General features: G+C 40.5%; 2 long non-coding RNA genes across 2 annotated transcripts; one reads left to right on the top strand and one right to left on the bottom strand.

The window, feature by feature from the left end:
• The first annotated feature begins 6,283 nt into the window (after positions 1 to 6,283).
• Positions 6,284 to 8,117, top strand: LOC124111676. The gene is made up of 3 exons (XR_006857525.2): positions 6,284 to 6,389; positions 7,489 to 7,591; positions 7,963 to 8,117. It is a non-coding gene; the product is annotated as an uncharacterized LOC124111676 (long non-coding RNA).
• A 4,238-nt stretch (positions 8,118 to 12,355) lies between these two features.
• Positions 12,356 to 14,214, bottom strand: LOC124111664. Its single transcript, XR_006857523.2, has 3 exons — positions 14,116 to 14,214; positions 13,016 to 13,118; positions 12,356 to 12,505 (listed from the first exon to the last, which is right to left on the bottom strand). It is a non-coding gene; the product is annotated as an uncharacterized LOC124111664 (long non-coding RNA).
• Between the last annotated feature and the right edge of the window lie 9,188 nt (positions 14,215 to 23,402).

Here is a 23,402-nt window from a genome sequence, read left to right as displayed (position 1 = left end):
TAACTATGGCACTGTTACCACTCATAATATCAGTTATATTCATGTCTGGTATTGAGTCAGTGTTTTCACTAGGTCTTGCCTGACAACAGTTTTGTGTACTTTCTTCTTGATGATTAAACTTGGTTGAATCTGGTATTCCATCTAACATCTGGTAAGTAGCATGGTGACTATAATCTGTAGTATCAAGGTTGGTATGTACATTGCCACCACCACATTTATGTGCTAGTTCCACAGTCTGTTGTGCAGAGATCTGGTTGTCGAATCTATTATGCAGTGTGTGAAATCTGTATTAGAAATTGGGTTTGAGTTCATATATGGAACAGTATGTCCAGAATTATTGTCTCTGTGACAATGTAATCATCAATCCCCGTACCATATATAACCAATTTGCCAGAGATGTTTTTGTCCCCCCTCGCTGTCATCATGAAGGGGATTAATTTCGATCAAATCTGTCGCATTCGCTCTGTAAAATCCTCAGACATTCAAAGTTGTTACTTTCCATTTACTTTTTTCTTGCAGCTACCAATATTTCAGATTTATCCTTAAAGAAGGTAAATTTGACAATCACAGGTCTGTTCACACTGCGTGAATGCAGTCTGTTTGCACGCTCAATACTAACTGTGCAGAAGGAGCTAATGTTAAGTGACAAACACATAAAATCCCACACCCTGTTCTCTGTTTCAATCTGACAGCTTATGAAAAGTTGCAACGCCGGGACTGAGCCTCCAGATTATCAGTTTATATTTCCAAGTTTAATACATGTGCGTGTTTTCTCAACCTATCATGTTCATCCTGTAGTGTATTCCTCCTCACGAATAGGTGTTTTAAGGTAACGAGGATTGGGCACATTATCCAGAGTCACATATAGGTCTGAAACATTCTGAAAAGATAACCTAGTTTGAACCCTTTTCCCGGGAAGTGCGGTGTCTTATAGGTAGGCCCTGGTCCAAGTAACACTGTTAAATACAACAAAAGCGGGGAAAAAGCCATCGGCATCCTACATGATAGCTGTATACCGAGGTATATGCACTGTGGCCGTCCGCCCCGAGGGACAAAACAACCGACTCTACCTCTCCAAACTGTGATAGCAATGTTTATGTTAGTAAATCCGAATGTGGGTATACTTAAGAGCTTGGTTGTTCATGAACTATGTCTAGAACCTTTTTCCCAGATCAGAATCAAACACCCACAGTGAACCTAATCTCGTGACCATATTTTTACGTCTTTTAATATAACGGGGCAGGGGATGGATCCACCGACCATTCACTCTCTCTCCGGACAGAAGCCCTATCCTCTACACAACAGGGACGGTTGACTCCCTATTGGATGGAAATATATAGTTATTACAAAGTCAACATTTCATTAACGTGCGCCAACTTTCCGAACAATTTATGCTATGAGTTCATCATGCGTGTTGAATGAGGGGGCTGAATGTGGAATGGATGAAAACAATGGTGGTAGAGAATCAACAGTGGTCAATCAACTCTGTAGTCTGTCCTTCCTTTGTCTGGGTTGATTGGTAAATAATCAACCCTTGAAATGTCTACATAATTTGATGTTCACTTACCCGAGGCTTTACCCCAAGACCGTACAGTATGATTAGCGATCGTGGTTGACGTTCCTTGCCACTATATTAATTGTATCACATCAACGACGGTGTCAGGGATGTATACTAAGGAATTGACAACTTCAATACATTGTGAACAATTGTGAGTGAGTGAGTGAATGAGTCCGGTTTAACGCCGCTTTTAACAGTATTCCAGTTATATCACGGCGTGTCAGCTTAATGTGGGACGAAAGCCCGAAGTGATGCAAGTCTTAGACGTTTACCACTTCGGTGAAACCCACAAGCACGGGTATGGTGCTGACAAACCTAGAAACATAATCGGATTCGAACCCACCACCATAGGGTTCTGGCGTGCCCAAGGGAGACAACTCTGCACAGCGAATTGCGGCGCCTCAAACGACTTGGCCACCTGCGCCCCCTGAACAATTGTGATCAGTACGGAATGATGGTGGGTTTTGACATGCCCCTGTGTGGTGGGGAGACTTTTGCCTTATAACTAATGTCATCATTACAAATGTGAAAGGCAATATAGCCCAATCACTCTTTCAAACTTCGTTTCAAACTTCGTTTCAAACTTCGTTTGAAGATAAACTTGATTTGTATTTTCGTTTCAAACTTCGTTTGAAGATAAACTTGATTTGTATTTTTCGATTTCGAAAGAAATCGGTATCAATACATTTACCATCTTCCCTAGGCAAGAGAGTTAACTGACTTTTAAAGTCAAGTTTCCATCCTTGCCGAACTAGGCTGGAATTACTGGGCTCGACCAGTGGCTATTACCAGTTATGTCCCTTCTAAGCCTCTACTATAGACCAATCAGACTCAACCTCTCGTATCACTTGCATTTGCTTCAAACACAATGGCGGAGCCAAGTCAGGACGATCTGATTGATAATCAAGATCTATATTGTGATAAAACGGTTCTTAAATGGCGAAATGCATCAAATGACGTGAGCACCTTGATTGAAAGCGTGAAAAGAATGAGAAAATATCGGCTGACAACGAGTTGGCGGTGCACATGCTTTGAAAATCCTGCAATCGATCAAAATCTGCACGATAGTTTCCGAACCGGATTTCGATTTCGTTGCGCGATTTTTATTGGACTATTCATAGACTCGTTAGTCCAGCCAAAGTGTAACTCCATTATACAAGCCTAGTTGGGCAAGGTTGGAAACTGGACTTTTATAGCCAGTTAACTCTCTTGCTCGGGAATTTGTAAATATACATGAAAAACAGACAGATGGATTGCTTCTATGTTTTATTGCACAACCAATATGTGCTTCTGTAGTCGGGGACGCTCCATTTGGTCAAAGGTGAAGGTGAAAGTCATCTATTTCCTGGCAGCAACGCAAGAGTTGGCACTGAAGGTGAAGGCGCCTTCTGCGGCCTGGACGGCACCCCTACAATATGAAGGTCCATCGTGAGGCAAGAATGAGGACTTGTTACTGGCACGTTCACTTCAGTATATCAAAGGATGTGTGCAATAAGAATAAGGGATATTTTCCGTTTAACAAAAGTATGTATCTTTCATTTATATCTCTGCGACATGCGACAAAATCCCGCAACATGTTGCCTTGCTTATTGGATTTCCTGCCCTTGTCTATGATGGAGGTTGTATTGTATGTATTAACCACGACCATATACGCCTGTAGGACATAAGTGGTATAACTGATTTGATCACTTTACATTTGACTTTCAAATCACAAAATGAACAGTGGTATTTAATCATCAAATTGGTTAAATGCAGTTTCGTTACCGGCGATTAACCACTATATTCGAATCTGGGATGAAATCTACTTTGATTTTATACTCTTAGAACAAGAATGGAGGTATGAGAATATCACTGTAGAAGTGTTTCATGGATATACTTACTCAACGCAGTTCAACTGGCAAGCGTTGTCGTAGTAGTTGCCGGCGGTGTCACAGACAGGGTCAAGGATGCGGGGACAAAGGCAGTCACAGTTGACAGTGCTGGCTATGAAGAGAGATTAGGGGTTAGAATGATATGTATATCCTGATACAGGTCCCTCAGCAAGCACTTGGCTGTTGCAATGAATGGATTCGACATAGTATTTCTTGACCGACACTTTAAATGAACATTTTGTGTTTGCTTCATAAGGACACGGCAATATCGTTGGAATGAATATTTTCCACACAATGTACCTTGGCCAACACTTTAAATGGACGACTTTTAATAACTAAATGTAAAACGATATCTATGTGTCGTGGTCCATACGCTTGGGAGAGTTGCGTCCCTTGATCTGTGATCGTTGGTTTGAATCAGGGTTCGACCCGATTATGTTTCTAGGTTTGTCGGCACCATACTCATGTTCACTAAAATGCTAAATGTTTGAGTCGCGCATCACTTCGGGATTTCTTCCCACATTAAGCTGACACGCCACCATGTTATTGGAATACCACACAAGGCGGCATTAAACCCAACTCACACCCTCACTTGGATTACTAAATGTAAATAGATAACTATGTAGTTTCACTAGGACGAGACCGACTCCTTCTTAAAGCAACAAGCACGGGTGGGAAGCCGACAAACCAAGGATCGATAACAGAACGAACCTGAGAGGATTCCGGCTCTTCTAACACATCGACCGACGATTGGGCCAAATGTGACCCGTGGGAAAATGCACAATGGAATGTGGATAAACATTGGAAGAGAACTTATAAAACAAAACTTAAACTCACCGCACAGCACCACAGCAAGAACAGCAAGAATAGCGACAGCCTTCATATTGATGCTATAGGTGGAGCTTCTCTTCCGAACAGGATCAAAGTGTCGAATGGATTGAAATCTCCGCATTTATACACCACACAAGCACATATAAAAGAATTAAAGTGATAAATGTCTCCTTAGCCGATTTGTAAGGTATGATTTTAAATTCTCTTAAAACTTTATGTGTTATGCACGAGGTTGTGGTGAGTAGTTGATGTGCCATTACCCAGGTATACCGGACTAGCTGAAATGGCTTACACAAAGCGTGATCGAAGGTGAAGAGTGTTCTGAAATGTTCAGTTGATCTGAGGATCAAATGAAACAATACCTCTCAGTGGATTTTACCATATATTTGATTTTCAATTGAAAATATCACAAGATAGCGATAACATTTCCCCCAAATGAACTATACTGGCGCTTAGTCAGTACTCAAAGAAAACTTCTACAAGGTTTATTATTTTAAATATAATTTTGTAATAACTTATAATATTTGTTTTCGTATAATACGATACTACTGATTGGTAAAGTTATAAAGAAGCAAACTCGGTGTACTTTCTTTTGCTCCTCAATTTATATTCATTTTCACGACGTGTTTTGAACTGGGCATGTTTCATGATATAAAACAGATTTTAACATTTGTTGCTCAAAGACAATGGCACTGGTCACGAGTAAAGAGACTTGTTTCAGGTGAAATATGTTTGTGTGACAATATCAGTTCTACCTTACGACGCCATTGAGATTGGTATGTTAACTCAAAATGTGAACAAGGTCAATTATGACGTGCCAAGCCGTGTGCGTATAGATCGGACAAACAACCGACTTATATGTGTTCTGTAATCAGATGACTGGATTTTGTTAGGATCACTTAAATTTTTTTTCAACCTCATTATACACACGACAGGCATTGACAGGAAAGCTAGCTCTACATGGAAACACAGTGTATTTATCTTCCAAATGAACCCTCATTGTTGTATATTTATTACAACTGGACCACCTCCGTTGTCTAGCGGTAGAGTGTCGGCCCAGAGAGCGGAATGTTTTGGTTCGATCCCCGGCCGCGTCATACCAAAAGACGTTAAAAGATGGTACTTTAGTGTTACCCTGTCTGGCGCTCGGCATTAAGGGGCTAAAACAAGGACAGTTCGACACGGAGTCAGTATACTGTGTCATTGTGGTGTGTTCATGTTAAACTGAAGCATGGTATCTCAGTGGGCTAGTACTTAAAAATCGGCATTAGTCGGGACAAGTGCATGTCGATTTGTAAGATCAGTGATCTTGAGCGCGGCGTTAAACGCCATTTCCCTTCACTTTACCTATTACAACTGACAGATGCGACAGATAGAGCGACCATTGTAAAATCAGAGACTCCATAACATCAGGGTACGCGAAAAGAATTCGATGTCGAGAAATAAGCCGATGATGCCAACATCCTGCTTGGAATAATTGCTGCTCACCTCTTTTTGTTATAAGTTATAAATTGTTGGTTCTATCCTCTGTCATGCTGCCATTGTGTAATGGGTTGACCGTTGAGACATCAGCACATTGCAGAGTGACGTCATGTCTGCCTCACATCTGTGAGAGTTCACATAAAGAGAGAGTGCTACAGAAGATTACGTCTGTATTTTACAATGTCGATACACATTTTGTGTTTTTCGATTTTCTGATGTTATTGAATATTCGATGCGCTGATATGTTAGCATTTGAAACCAGGCTTCAAACACTCAATAACATCCACAAGTCTGAAAACAAAGCTTCAAATTGCCCCAATGTCGATGCAATGGCAGAACATGTTTGAATAATGAATATAGTTTTACGTTCACATGATATTATTTTCATGTGGCTATGAAGTTGATAGTACGTGACACAAACTACTTATAGCAACCCACTGCTTGAAGATACAATAAATCCTCGACTTAAAAATCGACCGAGGAACTATATATTACTTGAATTAGTATTTTATGGGGCTTGTGTAGTGCATAAATACTGACATTTGAATCCATTCGATACTTTGATCCTGTTCGGAAGAGAAGCTCCACCTTTTGCATCAAAATGAAGGCCGCTGTTGTTCTTGCTGTTTTTGCCGTGGTGCTGTGTGGTGAGTTTAAGCTCTGTTTCATCAGTTATATTCAAGTGTACATGCACAATCCGTTGTGCATTTTCCCACGGTCATAATTGACTCTGTCGCCTGAGATGGAGAAAGTCGCTGAGTTAGTTGAGTCTGAATCCTCTTATAGTTTTTAATCCCAGATTCGTTCTGATTTCGATCCTAATAAGTGTCACCATCACACGCATATTTGTTAGTTTCAGATGAACCGCGTCTACATGAAGGCACATAGATATCATTTTACATTTACTAACTGAAAGTCGTCAATTTAATGTGTCGGTCAAGGTATATATTGTGGAAAATATTCCCTGCAAAAACGTAGTGCTTCCTGAGCAATATCATTCTACCCCTCATATTTCATCACAGCCAGCACTGTCAACTGTGGCTGCATTTGTTCCCACATCCTCGTCAGCATCCCACCGTGCTTGTTAGTTTCAGAAGGACTATACCGCGTCCTAATGAAGCTACATAGCTATCGTTTTACGTTTAGTAATCAATGTGAGTGAGAGTGTTTGGTTTAATGCGGTATTCCAATCATATGAGTGAGTTAGTGAGTGAGTGAGTATGGTTTTACGCCCCTTTTAGCAATATTCCAGCAATATCACGGAGGGGGACACCAGAAATGGGCTTCACACATTGTACCCATGTCGGGAATCGAACCCGGGTCTTCGGCGTGACGAGCGAACGCTTTAACCACTAGGCTACCCGACCGCCCCTCCAATCATATGATGGCGTGTCAGATTGATGTGGGAGGAAAGCCCGAAGTGATGCACGACTCAAACGTTTACCACTTTGGTGAAACTCACGAACAGGAGTATGGTGCTGAGAAACCTAGAATTATAATCGGAGCGAACCAGGATTCATAGGTTTCTGGCGTACCCAAGGTTCGCAACTCCGCAGAGCGAATTGCGGCGCCTTAGACGAATAGTGCCCCCTATTAATAGCTATCGAAGTCGTCTTGACAAAATGTTCATTTAAAGTGTGGGACAAGGTATACTGTGTGGAAAATATTCATTGCAACAACCTTGTGCTTGCGGAGGGACCTGTATCAGAATAAACATATCATTCTACCCTTCATCTATCTTCATAGCCAGCACTGTCAACTGTGACTGCCTTTGTCCCCGCATCCTTGACCCTGTCTGTGACACCGCCGGCAACTACTACGACAACGCGTGCCAGTTGAACTGCGTTGAGTAAGTATATCCATGAAATATTCTTCCAGAGATCCGTCTCACAACTCCACCCTAGCACTAAGAGTGTCAAAGCAAAGTAGAGTTCATCCCAGATATAATATTGTGATTTGTAGACTGTAACGAAACCGCAATTAATCCCAATGATGATTAATTCGATGGTTCTCTTTGCGATTTGTTAGACAATGATAAGGGTTGGAAATTCAAGATCGACGTTAACTTGTTTTATTTTTATTTTTGTCATGTGTAGAGATCTAATGGCATAGATTGGTTTTAATGAAACGATATATATGCCTTTGATATTAATACATACTTCGAACTAAAATAAAGGAAATATACCAGTAACAATTGCTCATTTTTGCCTCACATTGTAGTGGTGCCGTTCAGGCCGCAGAAGGCGCCTACACCTTCAGTGCCAACTCTTGCGTTGCTGCCAGGAAGTAGATGATTTTCACCTTCACCTTTGACCAAATGGAGCGTCCCCGATTACAGAAGCACATATTAGTTGTGCAATAAAATATAAAAGCAATCCCTCTAGTAATGTCTGTTTTTTATGTATGTTTATTAATACCTTTTAATAAGTGTATCTTGGACTGTATTCCGATTCAGCACGACACGGCAGAATGTATTACAGACTAAGGTCAAAACATTCTCCCCTGTAGGGTAGGCTGAATATATCTCACATCACATTAAGTAAGCAGATTTGAAAGAGTGAGTGAACTTTTTTTTCCACAGGCCGCCATTGTTTCCACCCGATTCTCTTAAAGTCCCTTCACACAAGAAGCATGGGATACCCAGAACGTAATTGTCGGAGAGAGAGAGAGAGAGAGAGAGAGAGAGAGAGAGAGAGAGAGAGAGAGAGAGATCACATGACGTCACGTCACGTCACGCCACGTCACGTCACATACTTTTCATCACATCGCGTCACTTCACATCACTTCACATTATACCATTTCTCGTCACGTCACTCTTCACTTTTATCACACCACTTCACTTCTTCACTTTACTTCACTTGGTATCGGATCTCATCGCATCGCATCGCATCGCATCGCATCGCATCGCATCGCATCGCATCGCATCGCATCGCATCGCATCGCATCGCTTCGTATCGCATCGCATCGCATCGCATCGCATCGCACGATACACGATTCAGGCCCAAACCTATATACTAAGTAATAAACATTCGGATGTGGTACAGGACACGAGCGGGTTTGAATGTGGCTACCTGGCGTAGGATTCATTGGTCAGATGAGTGCAGTATGTTATTGCAGGTTACTGATGACAGAGGAAGTGTTTAGAGGCAAGGTCATTCGCTCCGAAACACATCCAGACGACCCTTGAAGTTGGTCAGGGATCTGTGAAGGGATATGTTTCATGTGATTGCAAACTGGACCTTGTGATGCTAAATAGTGAGAAATATTGCAATGACTTCCTTGATCCAACCAAAGTACCATTTTTCGACAACCATCCTCTTAGGACAACCCTGGTGTGAATTGACGATAACGCTTGACCAAGGGTTATTGGCGATAACACAGATCAAGGGTTTCTTAATCAGGAGGAAATAGCAACGCTCCCATGGCCAGCATGCAGTCCGGATCTGATCATGAACCACACAGAACACCCGTGGGACATTCTTGGGAGTTTAATCCATCAAAGAGACCCTCCCGTGAGAACGTTAGCAGAACTGGATGCTGCTCACATCAGGAAGTGTTGGTGCCACAAGAAACCATTCAGAGAGAGAGAGAGAGAGAGAGAGAGAGAGAGAGAGAGAGAGAGAGAGAGAGAGAGAGAGAGAGAGTGGATCCTACACACATTACTGACTGATCAGTGGTTATATCACTTTCCCAGTGTGGAAATGACCTTCAATTACACTGGCTTGTTTATATCCCGCCCTATATGTTACTGGCGTTGATAGTGTTTCAGCGCTTTAGTGGCTATAAAACACTTGCTGTTCTATGATCACTGCTGCTGACACATAACTGCAAATATTCACAAAATTTAAACTATTGTTTCATGTCAATAAACCTCTTTACACAATTTTGTTGTCGTTTTATATAAAACTCTCCCCATATTGTTTACATTTTGACCCCAGTTTTTGTATTGTCAAAAATATTGAGTGGCGCTTAACTTATTTTCTAAGTAATATGTCTTGTTTGAGTGGATTTCACATTAAAAATATCTTTACATGTGAAAGCGAGTTCATATTTTATTATAAATATTTCAGGGAAAAGTGGTCGTGAAATTGTGATGTGTCTCAGTAACTAATTCCATTCTGAATGAAAGAGTATATGAATTACATGTTTGAGTAGTAGTTCATATAAATTTAGATGTGTAGATACGGTTTACTGGTATCCATATAGTGATACCTATTGAAGGAGAAGTTCGAAAGTTAAAATCGTTAAACATAATTCGTTAATAATGGGGATGGGGTCTTTTCATCCAACAAATCATCCATCAAATATAGTTCATGTAAATAAATAACTCAGGTCATCATATGTTACTTTGAAAATGAACGGCATCTCCACCGCAGATATCAGGAATGAGTTCAGTGAAAATGCAGTCAATCTGACTTACCCGACTAGCATCACCAATAGTATTATGGTCCATATACATATTAACAATATCAAGCACTAAGGGATGAATGTTATGCTCAAAAGTTCAAACTTGCTTCCGTCCTTCAGCTTTCCAACTCTGATTTTAGATGATTAAATATCAAATCACTATTAGCCAGAGCTTGTTTGTTTCATATGCCATTATGATGAAAAACCGTTTATAGATACTCTTACCGTTGTTATGGTTTCACTACCTACAGTTTATCCTAAGTTTGATTTAACATTTGTGCATATAGTTTTGTTTACATTTATTTTTTTAATTGTATTCCGTTTCTTTTAGTTTTTATCATATTTTTAAAATTATTATTATGATCTACATTTTCCTTTTTTGGATGACATACTTTTGTGGACCTTGTGACTATCATGAAGAGAGAATGTATCTCAAAGCAGACCTCGGTGTTGAAGCTGAAATATTGATGACAATAAACTCAAATCTACCTGGTTTCGACGGTAGTGCGGTACACAACACTGAATATCCCATTGAATTGTATCGTCTTTTTACCGCCACCTACTCCGTATCTGGAGAGATATGTGCATGCTCTTTCATCTTTGACCCGGTTTGTGGCACTGACCTCAAAGTCTTGTGTAGAACCTGTATGCTTGACAGCACGTAAGAACTCATTACTTGTCAAACTTCTTGAATAGTTTTGACCCCAGTATTACATAAATCATCATATTCGATAGCCAAAAACGGTATAATTCCAACGTTTGCATGTAGCACAGATACTTGACGGTTTAATGACACAGGAATGTTTAAACACTGAAAATATAGTGTTTTTGTTTATTCACGTCACTGTTTCTACAGTGGAGTTGAGAAATTAGCTGGAACCTTTACCATCTCAGGCAACTCGTGCGCCGTCGCCTTAACACCATCTGAATACATTCATTAAGGCCCCCTTTTTTACTGAACCCCAAATGTTCATTCATTAAAATCTTTTGTTTCTTTTTATGCCATATGAGGGTGGACGCAAGCGACAAGTGTAATCTCACGGCGTGTCAGCTCCTGTGAGGAAGAGCACAAACTGATGAAGGTCTATGTCGTTAACCAGGGATGGTGCTGCTAAAACAAAGAATCATAATCAGAGTGTTGGATTATGACCCCGGCACGCCAACGGTCCGCTGCGAGGCAGGTTGACGTCAATACACACTGCCTAACTATTCACCACCCGTGAACATGTCTAGCTGACAGTTTAGCTTGTCACCATGTTTGTCACCATGCTTGCACTTTGTGTTACTAATGGCGGTCACATAAAACCTTTTCTACGATGACGAAAGCCTACAGAACGAGCTATATCTCGCAGTGAGGAGCAATAGAGACATGTGTGCATCTGATCTTAGCTGGTCTAAATACTGTAACATTTATATGCAAACAATCACGCCTTTTTATCAAGACAAATAACCACCAATCAGATCAGCATGCTGTTGATGTCCAATAGTGCTAGCACACCGAAATACCACTGACAATATGTACACGGCCACTCCTTGTTTCATCTCCCCTTAATGCCGACATCAGAGGCAGGGTAACAACAAGTAGTATATTTGTACGTCTTTTGATATTTGGTCGAATCACCCCCTTCTCTCTCTCCCTCCCTCCCTCCTCTGCCTCACCCTCTCTCACTCTGGGCAGACGCTCTATCCACTATCACCACAGAGATGGTTGACTCCCTATTTGAGGGAAATGTATATAATATGCTAATACAAAGTCATGATGTATTTACGAGCGCCAACATGTATTCCGAGAAATGTATGTACTGAGGAGATCATGCGTGTTTTAATGAGGAGACTGAATGAGGGTCGGGTGGAGCAATGGTGGCAGAACAGGGCCATTATACTCTAAAGTCTGTACTGCGCTTCCCTTGTATCCTGTATGGGTTGATTGGTGAATACTCAACCGTTCAAATGTCTCGACTGTGCAAGGGAAATATAGTCCACTTACACTTTCAAATTTGCTTACATAATCGCAAACAGATGTGTGATGTATTCAGCCTATCCCCACAGAGACAGATGTGTTGACCTTTTTCTGTGCAGGTTATCAGCCAAAAGCACATTCTGTCGTATCGAATGATGGCTCAGTTCAAAATTACATGTCTTGTATCTAATCATGTGGACAGCCATCAGTATTAATAAAATCAGAAAAATAGACATGACCAGATGGTTTGCTTCTACATTTTATTGCTGAAGCAATATGTGCTTCTGTGGTCGGGGAAGCTCCATTTGGTCAAAGGTGAAGGTCATCTACTTCCTGGCAGCAACGCAAGAGTTGGCACTGACGGTGTAGACGCCTTCTGCGGCCTGGACCGCATCCCTGCAAAGTGAAGATCAGTCGTGAGTCACGAATGAGGAATTCGTGCTACTGGTACATTTCCTTTATTGTAGTTACATTACATAAGATTATGTATAGCTGATAAAGGTGTCGTTTCATTAAACTCAATACAAGCAATTGGATCTACAGACACGACAAAAATCCCCAAACATGTTGCCCTGCTTATTGACTTTCCTGCCTTTGTCTATTGAATACATGTTTATGCCGCCAAATGAAACAGATATATGCAAATGACATAATTCTTGAAGGGGAAAATGGACGTCATTCTAGTGACTGTCGAGATCATGGAGATATAATGTATGTATTTACCATGATCATATACAAAAAAAGACAAAAGGGCTACGGCTGATGTTATCACTTTACGGTTTTTCGGGTGACCAATCCCCATATTCTTAACCTGTTATAGTCGGGGTGAGTTATATATTGATTTAATACTCGTGCTGGGTGGAGTTATGTGAAGGATTTCTATAAAATAGTCATTGATATACTTACTCAACGCAGTTCAACAGGCACGCGTTGTCGTAGTAGTTGCCGGCGGTGTCACAGACAGGGTCAAGGATGCGGGAACAAATGCAGTCACAGTTGACAGTGCTGGCTGTGAAGAGAGATTAGGGGTTACAATGATATGTCTATCCTGATACAGGTCCCTCAGCAAGCACTGTTGCAATGAATAGGTTCTACACAGTATATCTTGACCGACACTTTAAATGCACATTTTGTTTTTGCTTCATAAGGACGCGGTCGAGTCCTCCTGAAACCAACAAGCTCAGGTGTGATGCTAAAAACTAAAGGGTCGAAATCAGATCTAATCTGAAATTCAAAAGAACGTTTCGCGGAAGGAACAATGTCATGCTTCGGATTCCACTTTCTAAGTAAAGTATAAATTCTATTACCATACATCCATGTCAAAATGGTCTGATCTGATCTTGACAAGATAGACACAATTTTATGGATAACAACTTCTTTAATACTGTAAAAAGCGACGTTTCGGTAAAGATCCTTATACCGTTGTCAAGCAAGACTGAATGAGGGACATAGTGCAGAATATATATAGCAAGTGGAGGATTAACAGTAGAGGATTAACAGTAACAACAAGGGCATACATGAGTGGGATAACATAGGTAGGTTATCTGATCTTGATAAATTACTATGTATCCCACCTTGGAGTGAAATACACTTCTCAGCGGGAGAATCAATGCATTGTACCCCGCCACGAAGAACACCGACTGCACATGTATTGCTGAGAAGGAGAATAACTCCCTTATACCCCGCCACGACCAAGACAGACAACACGTGGATTTCTGAGATATAGAATAAATCCCTTACACCCCGCTTTGAAGCAAACCACTGTACGCTTTTTCCGAGTCAATGAAAGTCTCATGACATAGCACACATTAACCTGTTTTCATTCTTTTACAATGTCATATTAAAATAATCGTTGTAGCAGGATCCCTCGGTACATATGATTTTATAAAAGCTAACGAGGGATGCATAAAATCACATGTACCCAGAGCGGTACTACAACAACCTAAAGAGTGTAGCACATGATGGCCATCACACAAAGGCATCAGATAGAAAAGGATTAAACTCACCGCACAGCACCGCAGCAAGAACAGCAAGAATAACAGCAGCCTTCATCTTGATACAAAATGTGGAGCTTCTCTTCCGAACAGGATCAAAGTATCGAATGGTTTGAAATCGCCGTATTTATACATTACACAAGCCAATGTAAAATAGTTCAAGTGATATAAAGCTCCTTAATCGATTTGTAAGCTATGATTTTATGATCTGTTCAAATGGCATGTGCTATGCACCGGGTTGTTGTAAGTAGTTAATGCTCGTCATGCCAGGTAGTACCCAATTCAAATCCACATAAAGCTCTCATTTGAAATTCACGTACTTTAAATGCCAGTTAAGAGATAGTTACAAACATGCAAGATTTGAATATTCCAAGAAACCCTCATTTTACCTTTAAAGGTTAAATTCCCAATCTTGTCAGCACTACGTTCGCTTCGTGCTACGTTTGAACCATCTTGATGTACAAATTGTATACTTGAGTTTGAAAACCTCAGGTGGAAATCACCCTTTTGTCAGGTAGGTAGGCTTTCCGTTTCAGTGAGGGAGTGGATGGATGTGTTCTCGTTGAGTGCGTTGGGCTTTTCGTTTTAGAGAGTGAGAGGGTGAACGGATTTTCGTTGAGTGAGTCGTATGTTGATATAGGTGTGCCCGGTGGGGTTCAGCACCCGAAACACCAGCTGTTTTGCTTTGAGACCAGCCGGATTAAGTCACCCGTGCATTTCAGTGTGTGTGTGTGTGTGTGTGTGTGTGTGTGTGTGTGTGTGTGTGTGTGTGTGTGTGTGTGTGTGTGTGTGCAGCAGTGATTCCTACGGTATGGTGACTCACTTAACTAGCAAGATTGAAACTGAGAGATGGTATCGACTCTGAAAGGATATTGTAGATATGAAAGGATATAGACTCCAATATAATCCCGTTATACAACGACATATCCTGTAATGTTCTTGAGAACATTGGACTGTTTCACATAAACTGAGGAGCAAAAGAAATTATGCCTCCCAGTTTCATTTTTTCATACGTTTGATTTTCAAATGAAAAAAAATTCAGTTAGCAATATCATATTAAAACATAGGATGTACTGGCGATGAGTCAGCACTCAAAGATTACTTCTACATTGTTTTATTTTGAAAATATGATTCGACTTAAAACTTTTACAAATTAACATGTTGGTTTGTGCATAATACACAATTGTTGATGGGTATCTCGCGCATCTTATCATTGAAAACCCCCCAAAATATTTTTTGGCACACATTTACAACATTTCAAACATGGTAGGGGTCATGTGGTTGCAAATTCATTTCTGATCCTTGTCTTCATTGAACCAATTCATGTTTAATTCAATTCAATTTAATTCTATAAAAATATACCCTGTCACAGATAACATTTTACAAACTGCTGTAGGAACGACTGATGGTTAAATAGACTCAATCACATTTCAAAACATTCTGTTAATTTTAAATTACATAAAAAACAAACACGGTATACTTTCTTTTGTCTCTGAGTTTATATTCATTCTTCACGACATGTTTTGAACTGGTCATGTTTTATCACATAAATCCGTTTTTAAACATTAATTGCTTAAACACCACTGTACTGCCCAATCATAATTTTTTTAATAGGAAGTAAGAGTGCTGAATTGATAGCAGCAGACGTTTAAGAGCGATATGACCAAGATTACTGCACTTGTACACGGTATAAAGGTAGGGGGAAATCTTACCCCCGCCCTTCGTGGTGTAGTGCCCGGAAAGCGGAAGGTCGGTGGTTCGATGCCTTGGCCATGCCATATCAAAAGATGTTGAAAGATTGTACTTTTTGTTACCCTTGCCTGGTGCTCAGCACAAAGGGGGTGAAAACAAGACTGGTCAATTAGTTGATATGTCTGCGTGCATTTAGACGTTTAGATGTGAATCCTACACCGTTATCAAGCTGGAGGCACAACAACCAAGTGATGAGAGGTATATATACATAACATGTTGTGATAAGCAGCAGAGTAACATTGACAACAACGGTAATAGATAACAAGCAGATAATTGGTTGAAGCGAAATGTATAGTAAGAATAACAAATAACCTGATTTGGCCGTGTCATACCAAAAGACGTTGAAAGATTGTAAATCCTGTTACACTTGGGTAAGGGTGTGAAAACAAGACTTGTCAACTAGGAATCAGGGTGATTTGTCTGAGTGGTGTATCCATGGCAAACTGCAGCATTCTGTCTCAGAGTGCTAGCTCTATATTACCGGCACATGATATCAAGCACTATGCGGAAAATTACATTATATTCTTTAGAAATTCTTCCTTTTTCCGAATTATATTTTTCATATGCTTAAAATTAATTAATGATGAATTTATGGGATTACTACATTCAGATGCAAAGAATACATTTTGTAAACTTGCAAAGATGACACCAAGTATTCACAAACGGGTGAAGATGTCTTACCGTACTAGTGTCCCCTATTTTTAATGGAAGTTGGCGACAGAGAGTTGGAGAGCGAGTGAGTGAATGAGTTTGATTGATTGATTGTTGTTTAACGCCGCACTCACCAATGTGCCAGCTGTATGACGGTGGTCTGTTAATAATCAAGTCTGGACCAGACAATCCAGTGATTGACATCATGAGCATTGATCCACATAATTGGGATACAACGAGATGCATGAACCAGGTCAGCGAGCATGATCACCCGATCCCGTAAGTCGCCTCTGACGACAAGCAAAGTCGCATTGTACGGCAAGCATGGGTTGCTGAAGACCTATTCTACCCCAGATCTTCACGGGTCGAATGAGTTAGAGATTGAGTGACTGAATGATTTGGAGAGTAAGTGAGTTAGAGAGTTATAGCGTGAGTTAGAGGTTGAGTGAATGAGTGAGTAAGTTTGAGACAGGGCGAGCGAGTGAGTGATGTGAATTCATGTGCACTTCACCTCTTGTGAAATAGTCATTTATACGATGCCTCTAATTATATCTTCGATTACAAAATCGACCGAGGAGCTATATATTACATGAATTAGTATGTTATATGGGCTTGTGTAGTGTATAAATGCGGAGATTTCAATCCATTCGATACTTTGATCCTGTTCGGAAAAGAAGCTCCACCTTTTGTATCAAGATTAAGGCTGCTGTTCTTGCTGTGGTTCTGTGCGGTGAGTTTAAGCTCTGTTTTATCAGGTATATTCAAATGCACATGCACAATCCGTTGTGCATTTTCCCACGGGTCACCGCTGAGTTATGCGAGCCAGAAACCTCACATAGTTTTGAATCCAGTATTCGTTTGTCACCAGTTTCTCCCCATCCCTCCCGTACCCGTTGGTCTCAGATTGACTGTGTCGAAGTGAAGCCACATCGATAATGTTTTACATTTAGAAATCAAAAGTCGTCGATTTAAAGTGTCGGTCAAGGTATATTGTGTGGAAAAAAATCCTTTCAAAGACAAAGTGCTTCCCGAGGAACCAGTATCAGATTAGACATATCATTCTACACCTCATATTTCTTCATAGCCAGCACTGTCAACTGTGACTGCCTTTGTTCCCGCATCCTTGACCCCGTCGGTGACACCGCGACAACGCGTGCCAGTTGAACTGCGTTGAGTAGGTATATCCCTGAAATTCTTACAGCGAACCGTCTCATAACTCGACCCTAGCAAGGGGAGTATCAAAGCAAAGTAGAGTTCATCCCAGATATGACAGGCTAGAATATTGTGATTTGTCGACTATAGTGAAACCGCAATTAATCCCAATGATTATTAATACGATGGTTCTCTTTGCGATTTGTTAGACAAGGACAAGGGTAGGAAGTTCATGTAAGCATGTTTTGGATTTATTTTTGTCACGTGTAGAGATCTAATCGCATAGATTGATTTTAAAAAACCTCGATAAATATGCCTTTTATATTAATGCATCCTATGTTATCTAACTAAATTTAAGGAAATAAAACCAGTAACAATTTCTCCATCTTGCCTCACATTGCAGGGCGCAGGAGGGGCCTACACCTTCAGTGTCAACTCTTGTGTTGTTGCCACCTTCACCTTTGACCAAATGGAGCGTCTCCGATTACAGAAGCACATATTGGTTGTGCAATATAATATAGAAGCAATACATATGGTCATGTCTGTTTTTCATGTATATTTATTGATCCCGTCGAGTTTCGACAAGGTTAAATACAAATCAAGTTTATCCTGAACTGTATCCCGATTCAACACGACACGACAGAATGTATAACAGACTAAGGTCAATACATTTTTCCCTGTAGAGTAGGCTGAATATATCTCACATCTGTTTTCGATTATGTGAGCAGGATTGAAAGTGTGAGTAGACTATATTTTCCACAGGTCTCCATTGTTTCCACCCGATTCTCTTTGAGTCCCTTCACATAACGAGTATGGGATACTCAGAACAAAATTGTCGGAGAGTCACGTCACTTCAATAACATGACATGACATCACGTCACGTCACGTGACTTTCATCACATCACATCACGTCACTTCACATCACTTCATATTACACCACTTCGCTTCACGTCACGTCACATCTCTTCACTTTTATCACACTAAGTCACTTCACTTCTTCACTTTACTTCACGTGGCATCGAATCGCATCGCATCGCATCGCATCGCATCGCATCACATCGTAGCTCTTCACTTCACTTCACTTCACTTCTGAAAACACGACAACATGGGGTGACCCTGACCATGGAAGCACAATTGGTTTAACAATATAATATAGAACCCATCCATCTGTTCATGTCTATTTTTCTGATATTATTCATACCATGAATATGAATCTGTAAATTAATGTAACCCTTGTGATACAAGTTTCAGACCCAAGCCTATATACTGAGTAATAAAAGATGAGCACCAGTATAATTAGATGCGTGTAGAGGTTTGGAAATTAAAATTTAAAAACTAATTAATCTGATGACACAAGCAATATTCCAAATACTAGATCGTTGCTGAGGCTTGTGAGGCGTGTCCCCTTTGCCGGTGCCCCTGCATTAAGGAACAAGTGAACTTGCATCACTTCAAGACGTTGGGATATCGAGCACGTAGACCAGTCAAACGTTCATTTCTTGAATGACAGACCTATCCGCGAACGACTGAATGTGGCTTCCTGGCGTAGGATTCATTGGTCAGATGAGTGTAGGATGTTATTGCATGTTACTAATCGCAGAGGTGGTGTTTAGAGGCAAGGTCAAAGGCCATTCGCTCCGAAAACACCTAAACGACCTTTGAAGTTGGTCAGGGATCTGTGATGATATGGGGATGTGTTGGATATGATTGCAGGCTGGACCTTGTGACAGTACTGGGCACGCTCAATTGTGAGAAATATCGTAATGACTTCCTTGATCCCATCGTAATGCCATTCTCGACAACCATCCTCTTAGGATTCGACCTATGTTAAATAACGATAACGCTTGACCAAGGGTTATTGGCGATAACACAGATCAAGGGTTTCTTGATCAGGAGGCCATAGCAGCACTCACATGACCAGCATGCAGTCCGGATCTGATAATGAACCCCAGAGAACACCTTTTGGGACATTCTTAGGCGTTCAAACCATCAAAGAGTCTCTCCCATGAGAGCGCTAGCAGAACTGGATGTAGCTCACATCAGGAAGTGTTAGTGACACAAGACACCATTCAGAGACTAATACGTAGCATGAGACGAAAGGTACAAGCAGTGAATTATGCAGTGGATCCTGCACACATTACTGACGGATCAGTGGTTATATCACTTTCCCAGGATGGGAATGACGTCGACCTTTCTGCTACACTGGCTTTTTGATATGCTGCCCTATATGTGACTTGCGGTGATAGTGTTTCAGCTCGTTCGTGGCTATAAATCACTGCTACTGACACATAATAGCAAATATCCACAAAATTTAAACTATTGTTTCATGTCAATAAACCTCTTTACACAATGTTGTCGTTATATATAAAACTCTCCCTATCTTGTTAACATTTCGACCCCAGTTTTTGTATTGTCAAAAATGTTGGGTTTCGCTTAACTTATTTTCTAAGTAATATGTCATGTTTGAGTGGATTTCACATTAAAAATATCTTTACATGAGTTCATATTTTATTATAAATATTTCAGGGAAAATGGGTCGTGAAATTGTGATGTGTCTCAGTAACTTATTCCATTTTGAAAGAAAATGTACATGAATTACATAATTGAGTAGTAGTTCATATAGATGTGTAGATACGGTTAACTAGTATCCATATAGTGATGACTATTTAAGGAGAAGCACGAAAGCTTAAATAAACCTAATTCGTTGAACATGGGGATGGGGATAACAGGTCTTTTCATCCAACAAAATCAACTCGTCAGAATTGTCATATTTCATGTTAATAAATAACAACTCTAGTCATTATATTTTACTTTGAAACAGAACGGCATCTCCATCGCAGTTGTTAGGAATGAGTTCGGTGAAACTGCAGTCAATTTGACTTACCCGACTAGCATTACCAATAGTATTATGGTCCATATACATATTAACAATATCAAGCACTAAGGGATGGATGTTATGCTCAAAAGTTCAAACTTGCCTCCGTCCTTCAGCTTTCCAACTCTGATTTTAGATGATTAAATCTCAAATCACTATTAGCCAGAGCTTGTTTGTTTGATATGCCATTTTGATGAAAAAACATCATCGTTGTTTTGTTTATATTTATTTTTTCAAGTGTATTGCGTGTTCATCTAGTTTTGATCATATTTTTAAAATAAGTATTATGATCTACATTTTCCTTTTCTGGATGATGTCGACATTATTTTGTGGAACTTGTGACTATCATTAAGATAAAATTCATCTGAAAACAGACCTCGGTGTTGAAGCTGAAATATTGATGACAATACACTCATATCATACAAACAAAACTTCAGCAATGACCGAGGGGTACTTCTTGAATAGTTTTGATCCACGTATAACATAAATCAGCATATGCGATAGACATATAACGCTATAATTCCAACGTTTGCATGTAGCACAGATACATGATGGTTTAATGACACAGGAATGTATAAACACTGACGAAATATTGGTTTTCTATTTCACTTCACTGTTTCTATAGTTGAGTTCAGGAATTAACGGAACCTATACCATCTCAGGCCACACGTGCGCCGTCGCCTGAACCTGCCCGAACACCACCTGAAAACATTCGTATGACGGCCTCCTTCTTTACTGAACCCCAAATGTCCATTCATTAAAATGCAGAAAGATTCGTATATCTTTTGTTGCTTTTTGTGCCATATTGGAGTGGATGAGTGCATCTTAGCTGGTCTAAATAAAGTAACATTTATATTCAAATAATTCTCTCCATCAAATAACCACCAATCAGATCTTCATGCATTTTCTTCCTCGCTTGGAGAATAAGATTCGAGAAGAAGTCACACCAACGCAAGACAACATGTGCGAGGGAAGTTCCCACCCGGTTCGGGGATGGAACATTCCAGTTCTGTCCATCTCTTTTACCAGCTCCACACGATCTATGCTCCTACAGATGGTGTGATTTTTCTGTATGCCTACTTCCTGACAAGCGAAGAGACAACATACAACCGTTTAGGCAACTCAGCCCCAGACACTATACAAGAATGATGAGTGAGCGAGTTAATATGGTTTTACGCCGCTTTTAGCGATATTCCAGCAATATCACGGCGGGAGACACCGTGAAATGGGTTTCACACATTGTACCCATGTCGGGAATAGAACCCGGGTCTTCGGCGTGACGAGCGAGCGCTTTAACCACTAAGCTACCCGACCGCCCCACAAGAATGATGAAGAAGTGTACCGATTTGCGAACATTGCGTTGGTGCTATTCAATCTTGAAGATGATCTATGGATTGCAACCATTAATGAACCGCCAACACATACATAAACTGTGTCTAAGTTGGCTGACTATGTCATCAAGCTGTGGGTAGAAGGGTCAATGGCACGACTGGCTTGAAACCTTTTCGCCACCAACCATATGAAGGGATGCCACAGTAGACTGAACACGATTGTGGGCCTTGTTGCTGGGTAGACAGGGCTCATGTCTGATGTAAACCCAGCATCTTATGTTGTACAACTTGTGTAGTTTGTGTCATATAGGATAATATGCGAGCGATATGTAATGATTGTGTATGTATCAGTATCTGTGATTATGGACATATATTTCATACACATGTAAAGTGCCGATCGTTTTCTTTCAGAATCTGTTAAATAAAAGTATATTCCACAAGTTGTGTGGTAATGTTATCTTTCTTAAACATATACTGGCCCATATATAAGCAGTCACATATCTGTAGTCTGATGCGGACTGTAGCTAATTTGATTGCAGAAATGCCAATTAAGAGCTTCGTTACACAAAATTCAGAGGGGATACCTCCAGACTGTGTACGATTATGAGCTGGATGAAAATGAATCTGATTCATATGTAACATTTTGTGTGACCTGTTGTCCAAAATCCGAATATATACTGATAACAAAATGCAACAGATAGAAAATGAATAGTTTGAATATCATAGATGTGGAGACTTGGATAAACCTGTGCACCGAACATAACCTGAGTCATTCTTGCACACAATACTCGCATGAACAGTGGTGCCTTACCTTTCACATTTGGAATATTCATATTGAACATTAAATATTAAAATAGTTATGATACCAGGTGTTCGCGAAAAGGTGAAAGTACCCTGTCTCATCGGCGGCACCCGTCACAAACACACAAAAGGCAAGTCTGTTTCCCAATGAATGTAAAAAATTAGTCCACGCCCACCGAGGCAGACAACTTTTATTGGAATGTCGGGGAATCCCAAAATTACAGTCGAGGGAAGTCCCTTTCTGCTCACGTCACAGGACATTAAGCGAAACACGTGCATATTCATTGTCAAAACAACTGTTTTTGTTAAAATATAGTAGTTAAAACATTTCGTTGTCGAATTTGATTGTAAGTATTGACTGGTGATCTTTTTCGGTTCATTTAGGTATGAACAGAAATACCGATGTGCAAACTGTATGAATCCGCGTAAGTGTGTGTGTGTGTGTGTGTGTGTGTGTGTGTGTGTGTGTGTGTGTGTGTGTGTGTTGTGCTTGTACTAGTCCGGGCGTATGCCGGTGTTTAGTGCTGGCACACTGAAATGTGTTTGTACGTCTCTTGATATGGGATCGAATCACCTCTCTCTCTCCTTCTGCCCCCTCCCTCCCTCCACCTCTCTCACTCTGGGCAGACGCTCTATCCACTATCTCCACAAAGTTGGTTGACTCCCTATTTGAGGGAAATATACATGATATGTAAATACAAAGTCAAGATTGTATTTACGTGCGCCCACCTGTATTC

This window comes from Haliotis rufescens, unplaced genomic scaffold (genome assembly GCF_023055435.1).
Source record: "Haliotis rufescens isolate VD_foot unplaced genomic scaffold, xgHalRufe1.0.p SCAF_5, whole genome shotgun sequence".
NCBI classification, from domain to species: Eukaryota; Metazoa; Mollusca; class Gastropoda; order Lepetellida; family Haliotidae; genus Haliotis; species Haliotis rufescens.
This window is presented reverse-complemented; position numbering and strand designations above follow the sequence as displayed.